Genomic DNA, 7,653 nt, shown 5'->3' with positions numbered 1-7,653 from the left:
CCCAGCCCCAGCCCCGCAGGAGCCTGCGAGAGCGGCGGGCGGCGGGCGGAGCCGAGCCCAGCCCGCCGAGCCCAGCCCGCCGCCCCCGCCCGCCGGGATGGGGCGCCCGGCCCCGGGGCCGCCCCGTCGGGGCTACGGGAGCAGGTGGAACGGCAGGACCCCCGCCCTGGGCCCGGGCCGGGGCGGCCCCGCCTCGGGTGGGGAACCGGCGGCGGGGGGCAGCTCCCCTCCCCGGGGTGGGGGGCCGGCGGGTGGTTTGCCTAGCCTGGGCAGAGGGGGCTTCCAGCGGGGGCCCGCAGACCCCCGGAGCGGGGTCGAAGCCGTTTCAGGTCGTTTGTTCCTGGGGAGGGGGTCAGGAGATCCGGCCCTGCCTGCGCGCACACCCCATCGCCTCTGCCCTTAAACCCATCGCGCCCCATCGCCAACAGTTTGCCCAGCTCCGGCGTCCTGCCGGCAGATCACGCTTGAAACCCCTTGAGGAGTTTCCTTCGGGGAGACGGAAACCCTCTCGCTAAGGAGCCGAGGTAAAAAAAGTCAGTAAATAAATAAAAGCCTGTCTTTTTTGGAAGCACGAGTGCGCAAACCCACCCCAACCGAGGTCCGGCCAGCCATGGCTGCGTGCGAGCCCGTCGTCCAAAACGCTTCAAGAAACGGCAAGCCGGTGTTCTGACACCCCAGCGCTGAGTTTTGCACGTTCTCAGCTCGGTGGTAGATGGCTGCTGTAGCTTCTGGGGCACTTGGCTTTCGGGGGCTCTGCTGAAGGATGTCCTCAAGTGACCAAGAGTTAGTGTCACGACCTGCCTCGTCTGCTGAGGGCTGGATGCTGCAGGCTAAATGACTTTTTTCTCTCTCTTCTTGAGAACACAAAGCCAAATCTTTATGAAATTGCATCCAGGCTGTGACCGGAGACTAAAATAAGGTGCAGAAGTTATAATGGCTGATGGGGGTGTGGGGGGGACACGGCACAAGTGTCCTTGGAGTGGAGTGTCATGCCCTAGGGCCGGTCGTCCTTTACTGGGCAGGGGATGAAGGGCGGTAATCAAATTCCCCAGATTTTAAGCTGCACGGCGGGACAATTAAAAGCGATGCTCCCTCCAGCCACGCTCCATCCTGCTGCCACTCTTCCCCTGTCATGCGGAGGTGCTGGATGGAGTAGGAATAGCAGTGACGGGTACTTGATGCCATGTGTATAGCAAAAATAGATGTGGTTGGACTGCGATGATGCAAAGCGAGAAGAATCCTTTCTCCTCCAATTTCTTCGTCTTTGCTTTCAGTGCAGCTCCTGCTGCGCTGCCATTTAGCAGCGGGGCTGGGGGCTTGTCCATCCCCAGCACCTTTTCCAGGTGCTTTTGGGCTGAAATGTGTTGATAATGTCCTTTTAAAAGAAGCTTACCCTCATTCAGGTTATTAATTCATCCTCAGTGAGTGACGAGCTATTGACAGTAATGGGGCAGGGAGCTGCCATTTCATCATGTGAGGTCATTGCTACTGGGAAGCAGCAGGAGAAACCTGAGGTTTCTGGAGTAATTAGTGCCCACAGGTTGCAATACTCACTTATGACTCCTCGCTCAAGTCTTCTGCAGGAGCTGGATGTAACGTAGGAATTCTCCTGCAATTACCTGCATGATCTCATCCCTCCGGCCCCTGATTTTTGGCTTTGCAGGAGGAGCTCAACAACCTTCTTCAGATGTTTTCCCAACCCTATGGAGCTGGTATGCTCTTTCCCAGAGTTTTGGTGGATCGGTCTTGGTCCGGATGAGATGGTCAAGGGAAGGATGTGCTTTGGGGAGGAAGATTTAAGAACACGGATATAAAATAGCTGGTGAGGCAGCACCCACACAGGCAAAGCTCAGGGTAAACAGTCCTAAAGGTGGTGCAGGACCCAGCAGGAAAGGCAAATCTTCTTCTAAGGGCAGCGCTGCAGGTGGGATATGCAGTGAGATCATTCCTCTCTGAAATGAGATGCTGACATGGAACAAGTCCGGGAGGTGGTGGCAAGACTGATAAGAAGGGCAAAAAACCATGATAGCGAGGGGAGTTTGAAGGAGGGTTTGTTTAGTCTGGAGGAGGACAAGATAATGGGCTTGTGCGTGTGAAGGGCTGGCTTGAAAAGACAAGGAGAAATTAGGAAAAAAACCTGACTGTTTGGTTGATCAGACACGGGAACAGAACGGGGTGGTGCCATTCCTTGGCTGGAGGTTTTGGGAAGAGGTAGGACAACATCCTCCCTTGCTGCTGGGGCTGGCCTGAGGGATTCCCTAGTCCCCTCCAAGCTCAGGATAAATGGGTTGGCCCACAACTCTGTTTTATCCCGAGCCTTTGGTAAGCCTGACTTAGAGCAGGCAGGTTAAGGTCAATGAGGTTTCATCACCCTTTTCTGATGGACTGGTCTTACCAGGACCTGCAGTCAGAGTACTGGTTGGGGTCCTGTTAACGGATGCTTTTGGGGGGGCCTGGCTGGGGCTGTGTTGGAGCATCTGTGTTGGGATCCCTCCTTGGATCCCGCAGCTGGAGCATCCATCCCCAGAGGGTGTTGGGAACAGGACAGAGAAAGGGAAGCACGGGGTGGGAGGATCCTGCCTCGAGCCAGCAGGAAGGAAATGGTGAAGCCATCACATTTCTATCAGTAGAGGGGCTCCAGAAGTTGTGGTGTGCCCAGCAGGGCTGGCAGCAACGTGGACTTGGGGATGATCCCAAGGGAAATGTCCTCCATGAGCCATCCCCCACTGTCACCAGGGATCAGAGAAGCGCTGGCATCCCCCGTGTCTGGAGGGGATGCAAAAGCATTGGTGGACAAATGTTAACATCTGGCTGTGGTCTGGTCAGATCTCTTGGTCAAACCCAGGTGGGCAAAGAGCGTGGTTTTTCTGCCAGCAGACAAGAAAATCACACACCAGCTTACGTGTGCCCCAGGGGGTGGATAAATGGGCTACACCATGGGAGGAACATTGGCCAGACCACCTGCTCGCCACGCTCCCCAGGGGCTGCATCAAACCAGCAGAAAAAGCCCAGCTGCTTGGCTCAGGAGGAACCTGCCTCATCTCTCTGACCTCCCATTTTCCCTGAATGCTTAAGGGTATTTTTCACACATTCATCACACAGGAGAAACCTCAGCAGAGCTTCGTCCCATCCCTGCCCCGTTGGTTTCAGGGGCAAGGTGGAATGCAGCCGCTTGTCACCCTGTGTGGGGATGCACCTCTGGCTGCAGAGGAGACTTCACAGGAGAGGCAGTGCCAAAAAAAAAAAAAAAGCCCCAAATAAACCCTCCCTTACAAATTAACTCATTTCCTTTACAAAAGGACTTATTTTTTTCTTCTAACCAAGTCACAGGGGTGACTTCGTGTGCCACAACACACTGCAGAGAGGGATCGGCATGCCCTCTACCACCGTGTGCCAGGGATGAGGCAGCACGAGACTGGAGCAGACCCAAAATTTAACTCTAATACAGAGTTACTGAACTTCTCGCAAGCGTCTTTTGGCTTTTAGAAACCTCCTAGCAAGAAAACTGAGCAGCTGCTACGGAGAGGACAGAGAAGCAGCACAGAACTGGCTGCAGTCAGCAGCACTGAGCACTGAAGCAGCCCACCTTAGTAGGTTGAGATTATCCATCATCAACAGCATGGTTGAGAAAATAATTCAGAACTTGGTTGAAAACCACTTCTGTACTTTTCAAGCTGCATTTTGCTCACTGTTTGCTAGGACACGAGTGAAAACCTAGCTACTAATGGATTTTGGAAGCTTTTGGGTCATCAGCCCTTAACACTTGGGGATGCCGAGGTACAAGGCAGCTCTCACAGCTGGGTAATTGAATTAATAACTGGGTCTTTCTTAATTACACCTGTACAGGGACTGAGCATGACTGAGATGTAACTCTCAAGTTTTTAATGATGGGAATGGTGGACTGTACCAACAGCTCCTTCCCAACGGGCTAAAAACCTTTGCTGACTCTGCTAGGGTGATCTTGAAGGTATGGATGCCTAGGACCAAGGTGATGGAGCAAAGGCCAGGTGCAAGAGACGGACACCCGAGAGAGCCCTACGCAGCCATACCCATCATATTGAAGCAGGAAAAAGAAAGGGTCAGCTTCTCTTGCCTCTGAAAGCTGCTCCGTTGGGTCAGGAGTACCTGCCTTTTGTGTGATTGATTTGCTGGAGCTGAAAAGCGAACCACAAAATAAATTGCTTGAAACCAAATTAAGGAGTTGCTAGGGAAAATAGGATTTTTAGGAACTCATGAAGTTCAGTGGAGAGGTGAAAGCTGCTGCACTGCTTGTGCAAGGGGTGCTAGGAGAGCCACAGCCCTGTGCTCTCCCTTCCTCATGTTCAGTGCCGCACTAGACCCAGATGCTCTTAAGACCCAGTTTCAAAGTTAATTTGTATTTGTAAGCCACCTTACAAGTTGACTTTAATGTTTTTCTGAATATACTAAAGCCATGACTACCCCTGACACTATCAACCCTTGCGCACTGATGCTCAGCAGCAACCTCGAGCTACGTCACCCCCCGCGGGGACCATCCTCGTGCCCAGGGGACTGGGGAGATGCTGGAGCATCACTCAAGCCAGGAGTGGCAAAAACTGACCCAGAGGAAACTCCACCTGCGCACGGTGGGGACAGACCAGCAGCGCAGCACAACCCCCCCCCACCCCGTGCTTTTAAAAGTTTTCTATTTGTCCTACTCTTGACAGGAAAGCAGGTCAGCAAAGGGCACAGCATTTCAGATCCACCCCAGCAGATGTTGCTTTCACAGCCGCCACAGCAGAGGATGCTTCCCTACCACTGGTGAGATTTCTGCTGAAGTTCAGAGTACCCTTCTCCCCCTTCCCCTGTGATGAATTTGTGTTACACGCTGGCAGAGCATCAGGACATCCAGCAGTGATTCAGCCGTGGTTTCAAAGCACATCACATACCACAGCAATCTGTCATTCCCACGTAACAGGGCAACATTACACGCGCCGGGGAGCATCTGACCAGGGGCTCTTTTTGGACTGACAAACAGTTGGAGTGATTCAGCGGCAGGGAACACCCAGACAAAAGGCTCTCTCCGCTGCAAAGGCTATGGCAGTGCCAGAGCTGCCGCTTTCCCAAACCCCAGAAACAGCTTTAAAAGGGATTTTAGGCTGCACCTCTGCACGCTGCCTCCCACCGAGACAACACCCCTGTTCCCTTTTGTACCCTTTGTGGAGGAAAACCTCGCTTTCATCAGGGCTAGAGCACAGCTCCACAGCGGTTCTGAGCCTTACCAGAAGTACCAGGTATCACTGTGTGGGGAAGGAGTGGGAGGATGCTCTTCTGGCAGCAATAAGCCATCAGATGAACTCAGCTGCCAGGAACTGCACCACAAGTTGCGAAATCCTCATTTTACTAAAACATAAAGCAGCTTACCAAAGGACATATGTTCTCGACTCCGCGTCTTGTCGACCCCTGCTGAGTGATTCAAAGGAAGCCCAAGACCATGACTAAGAGAACAGTCAAAAGAACGAAGAGACTGCCTGCTCTGCAAAGGAGAAAGGTCAGCTCCAGCGGGTGGAACTCCACCTTCCCAGGGAACACTCCCGCATGCATCCGAACCGTGACACCACAGCCCCGAAACATTCACACCAGGCAGGGACCTGGCGCAGGCATTGGGGATGCTGTCGGCGCAGGAGCAGCACCATGCATCCCATGGGGTGATTAAAAGTGAGTACCAGCTTGGCCCCGGTGGGGATGTTACTGCTGGTAGTTAAAAATAATTACTGCTGAAATCCTGTTGTCCATTCTGGACAGTAAAAACGGGTATGGATTTTAAAAATATATCCCGGTATTTGTAAAAACCTTCCTAAGATGCCTGGCATACTGCCATTAGCTACCTTCCTCTCCAGGCAGCTCCAGCAGGGAGGGCTTATTTCTTCGTCTCTTGCTTCATGCGATTGCATGTAATTCATCAAACTGCTGCCAAGAGCAAAAGGGTTAAGCATTTTCTTCCCTACATCAGTAGAGAACCTAATTTTTCGAGTCCAGAAATGAGTATACCAATAATTCTACACAAAAAAATAGCCTCACCATAAACAAAATATGGAAAGCTTAATGATCTCCTCCAACTTAAGATTAAAAAAATTAGATCAAACCACACAGACTTACCATGCAGGACAACAGATACACTAGGTAGTGTTTACCCAAGAACTTTTAAATCCAACAGATAACTTATTCTGGTTTTCAGCTATTGAGTGATTCGGTGACAATTTTAAAAATGAGAAATGGACATTAGAAGTACTTAATGAAGAACCTTAAGTACAATTTGGCCTTCATGGAACAGCAAATAACTGGCTGTTCCCAAAAGAAATGGGATGTAGCTTAGACAGTATGCAAGCCCTTACCCTGGGATCACCTCTGGTTTCTTTGTTAGGTGGACAGGACTACTACAGTAGTTCCCACCAAATAAAAATTTGGGGGTAAAACAGGCTTACCACTTAAATCCTGACCTGTGATGGCTTTGATGGCACTTCATAGCCAAGTGCCAGCATAGCAGCTCATACAACCTTGTTTTAAATTCTCTAACAAAAGGAAGACTGCAGGGACAGGCTCCTGATCATTCATCCTCTGGTGCGAGCTCTTGGAAGTCGCTGTATAAAGACCTCCAGCTCAGCAGTACTTAAGAGAATCAAAGCAGGACAAGTGTGAGATGGTGCTCAGAAAGAAATCAACATTATGTTACCACATAAACCCACAGCTCCTAAACTTGTGGAATACTGTATGCCATCCCGGTCCTCCCTTCCACCTCTCTCTGGAAGAACAGACCAAGTTACTGAAAACTTCCATACAAAGATGTAACTTGATCTGAAAACTACAGTAAGACAAGAGATGATGGAGGCCGCTGATTAGAAATAGCACAGAAATGCACAGAGAGCAGCTGTCTGTTCCACTACCATACAGGAAGAGGAAAAATCATCAAATAAATGTCAAGAGGTTGCAGGTCCACAGGGTCCTGTAACTGCTCTCAGTCCACGAAAAAGGTGTGGAAATTGCTACGCAGGGAATGAAGTAGAGGAAGTTCAAAAGCAGAGTGGCAGATGTAGCCTAGCGTTTCACCACTCTTGCACCGTTTTCTACGTCCTCCATGCATAGTCACCATCAGAGCTATGATACGAGGCTGAGGGAAGTTCTAGTCTGACCAAGTACCTTCAAACCTTGCACAGAATTTTCCTGTAAGCATATGAACTTCACAAATCCGAGTAGGCAAAATGGTACTACACTGGTAGGAAAGCATCATTTGGGAGTTTTATTGCATTTTAGCTGCACATGGGGATAAAGATGTACTCTTTAAAAGAAGGACAATCATCAGTGAAGAAATAAGAAAAATCAAAGTAGTCTAAGTGTTATTTCATTGCCTTCTCCAAGTGTATGGTTACCTACATCCACTGAAGCCTTCTCCTTATTTAAAGGCCTACATGTTATAGGTGATAATCTGCTAACAGCTTACCCATCTCAAAGCTCAACAGTATTACCAAGAGTTTATTACAAGTCTTGCTCCATGCTCCTGCTGCCGCACAATTTGCACAGGGACTTCCCTACACACTGGGTTTATGTACTTGAAGGTATTGCATTTAGAGAACAGCTACCCAACAACACAAAATTAGGGTCAATTTTACTTCTGGGCTTTAAACATTATTCCAGAAT

This window comes from Buteo buteo, chromosome 7 (genome assembly GCF_964188355.1).
Source record: "Buteo buteo chromosome 7, bButBut1.hap1.1, whole genome shotgun sequence".
Classification (NCBI taxonomy): domain Eukaryota; kingdom Metazoa; phylum Chordata; class Aves; order Accipitriformes; family Accipitridae; genus Buteo; species Buteo buteo.
This window is presented reverse-complemented; position numbering follows the sequence as displayed.